This window comes from Mandrillus leucophaeus, unplaced genomic scaffold (assembly GCF_000951045.1).
Source record: "Mandrillus leucophaeus isolate KB7577 unplaced genomic scaffold, Mleu.le_1.0 Scaffold128, whole genome shotgun sequence".
NCBI classification, from domain to species: Eukaryota; Metazoa; Chordata; class Mammalia; order Primates; family Cercopithecidae; genus Mandrillus; species Mandrillus leucophaeus.
The window spans coordinates 3089994-3093568 of NW_012101209.1; the positions used below are offsets into that span (position 1 = coordinate 3089994).

At 33.5% G+C, this 3575-nt stretch overlaps 1 pseudogene; it reads right to left on the reverse strand.

Moving 5' to 3' along the window:
* Window positions 1-3575, reverse strand: part of LOC105533750 — a 136287-nt pseudogene that overhangs the window by 58261 nt on the left and 74451 nt on the right.

The window sequence follows — 3575 nt, forward strand, 5'->3', positions numbered from 1 at the left end:
GAACCAGTTCATTATTTGTAAAACTTGCAAATAAAGAGGTAAATCAACACTTACTTAACTTTTCCTAAATGAACTCTAGATGATGGATTAGAATGTGACCACTTTGCAATCCCTATTGAATTAACAGATCCGTCATAAGGCACTGAGGGCTAGTACCATAAAGAGAGACATTATGTGCCTTTTGATGGAAGAACAATACTATAGATTTGCCAAAGTGATCAAGCCTGAAGCAATCCAAGTTTCAGATCCAGTTTCTAATATATTAAGCTATACTATGAGACAAAGGAACATGCTTAGCTACACCACAAGAACTCAAAAAGCAAAATCTGGACCATGAAATCCTCCACATGTTCTATGACTCCAGTTCTTCAACAAATAAATTTCATGAGGATAAAACCAGGCAGATACGCAGGAAACTTGTAGCTAAAAAGAGAAACTTAAGTAACGAAACTATAAAGGAATGCTGGAAAGTTACTATCATAGCAATCAAGACAGCCATTATTGTTTTAGGGCAGTACAAGGGAGTGCTTTGGGACGGGTCACATGAAGGGCTTCTACACTCATTTAGAAAATTATAATTTTGATATAATGGTAGTTTAAGAATGTTTGCCACGTAATACATAACACAGTCAGCCCTCCACATCCATGGGTTCCAATTGCTGCAGATTCAACCAACAGCAGATAGAAAATATTTGAAATAATAATAATAATACAACAGTTTAAAAAGTACAAATGAAAATACAGTATACAACTATTTGCATAGTATTTACATTGCATTAGATGTTATAAGTAATCCAGAGATGATTTAAAGTGTATAGGAAGACGTGCATAGATTATATGCAAATAACACACCATTTTACATAAGAAACTTCAACATCTGCAGATTTTAGTATCCACAGGGGTTGGGGGTGTCCTGGAATCAATCCTTGCAGACACTGAGGGGAGACTGTACTCATCAGTATTAGCCAGCACTAAGTCAGCACACAAAACATTTGCTTTATGCAGTTTTTATCTGTACTATATTTCAAAATAAAAAAGTTTTCATTAAAAGAGGTAGATGAGCACACTATTAGGAGTTCTCTACTCTGTAATGGTGAAATAGTTTGGCAAAATGTTGGAAAGAAAGAGCATTTTCTGGGGGGAGAGAAAGAGGAGGGATTAATTACTATGAAGGAAAAAGGATATGGAAGGCAAAAACGTTAAAACATAAGGGCAGTCCCAAAAGATTAAATCACTGCACCATACATGGAAAAGTGCTGTATTTTGGCGTTACTGTAGTTAGTACCATTTCTGATCAGTGTGGAGATGGGAGGTAGAGGAGAATATTCTAGGTTCTGGCTTATAGGTATCAGAAAGTTGGTATCATTTCTGATCAGTGTGGCAATGGGAGGTAGAGGAGAATATTCTAGGTTCTGGCTTACAGATATCAGAAATATGACTACAATGTAATAGAACTGATTCACTAAACCACCTTTCCAAACACATATCCAAATGAGTGTCATTCCATATAGTTCCTGCGAGCAGACTACACACTTATTCTAATTGTCTTGCTATTGCTCAAAGTAGTTTGGAACTACACTTTCTAAACTGCCTTCAGAAATAATTTAGTTATAGGTGCAAAATAATTGGTCTTATGACTTTACTGTCACATCATCGTTTGAGCAAGATCTGTATTTCCCAGCCCAATTACACAAAATATTCACAAAATTTTGGTCATTTCCAAAAATCAAATCCACTCTGGAAAGGCAAAGATTTGCCACCAGTGAAGACATTCTAAAGACTGTGCCGTATCTGTGAAGGAAACTCAGAGGAGTTCCAAAAATGTTTTGGGCAGTGGCAGTGTCACTGCAATGAGTACTTAAACTCCTCAAGTGACTTAGGAGAAAGAAGTCATATTTATCATAAAATGGGATATGTTTAAAGTATGTATAAAGTCTTATTACTTTATAATAATTTTCCAATATTTACTTGGGCACTGTCTTAAAAAGAAAAACTTCATACTGTAATATTTTTCAAGGATAAGACAGGTTTGCTTGGGAAGAACTGTGTCATGTTGAATGATAATCAGGAAAGGGTCTATTTATTCTGTTATACCTGTTTTAGACAGGAAAACATGCTATTTGGTAGGTTAAAAAAACCAACTTTATGAACTAAACACCCACATCATTAACAAAGATGAAGAATAAAAAGAAGATAAGTACATTAAATTTCCAAACATCAAAATGAAACTAATGATAACTGAAATCTGAAAAAAAGTGAAAAAAATACATTTTATGGTTATTACATTTATTGGCATAATGCATACTTTGTAGGTATATAGCCATTTCTAATGCAAATTTATTTGCATAAAGATGAATGACTCTTGGCCAAATGATAATCGACTTTCAAGTCACTGCTAGATTCTAAGTATTAAAATTCAAGACTATAAACTTTATCTGGCAGAATTTAACTTTTTCTCCATTTGCTGCTTGGAACAATGAAAAATAAGTCTATGATTTCTATTGTTTTATCAATGGAGTAACATAACAAGAAAGATTTAGTTGTAAATACCAGTTTTATTAATCTTATTTTTGTTAGACTTCCGGACTTCTATTATTTATGAAGCTTTACTAACTTTTTATGTTTTTAAGGAAGCTATGTTTGGGACCTAAGCCAAAAACAAAATTGCAAGAATATAAAATTTCAGTTAAGAGTGTCATTCAGGCAAAATGCTAAAAATCTCATGTCTGAGAAAGAAGAGGCAGTTTTAAAAGTAGTAATAATAATAAATAAAACATAAAAATAAAAGTTTTAGAGAGTAAAGCACATACACAGTCTACTTGAAAGTATAATCTATTATAATATGACATCTATAATATACATTTCCAGTTTTCCTTCTGGATATCACCAATAGCATATGTATTAAATATTACCAAAGAGGAGGTACCCTATAAAACAGAATCACTTCGATTTTATAAACTCTGAGGACCTATCTTAATATTTGACTTATATATATTAAAAATGTTACCATGTTCACATAAATGATCTTCTGAAATTTGCTTGGTTTAATGCATCCCACAACATACATGGGAAATAATGACGCTATCTGAAATAATATAAAAAAGCAAAAGTGAAAAAAAGTATAGAAAACTAACACTTTACTATTCACAGGCAAAGTAAATATAAGAGGAGGGCTACATTTCTAATAATGGTAAGTAAAGGAATTTGAACCAACCTTCCTTCCCACTAAGAACCAGAATGGCTAGGAAAAATATAAATATATAAATATTTTAAAAATATGTATGAAAGCCATAGATTATTAACAAAGCAAATGAGGAATTAAAAAGATAGATTGCAATCTATAGTGATGAGCATGACGTTTTGGGCCACTTTTCTCCCAGAGGTATCTGCCAATTTCAACAGAGGCAGATGCCTGCCAGCTGAGAGGCAGTTGGGAGACCAGCAAGCTGAGCAGGCATTTCAGCAGATTCAGCAGTCAGAGTGCACCAAGAATGGTGCTTTAGTTTGGAGTTTCAAAAGGCCATACTATAATAGTGAACCAGAAATCAAGCAGCCCTCAGAAAGACTGAAACCCA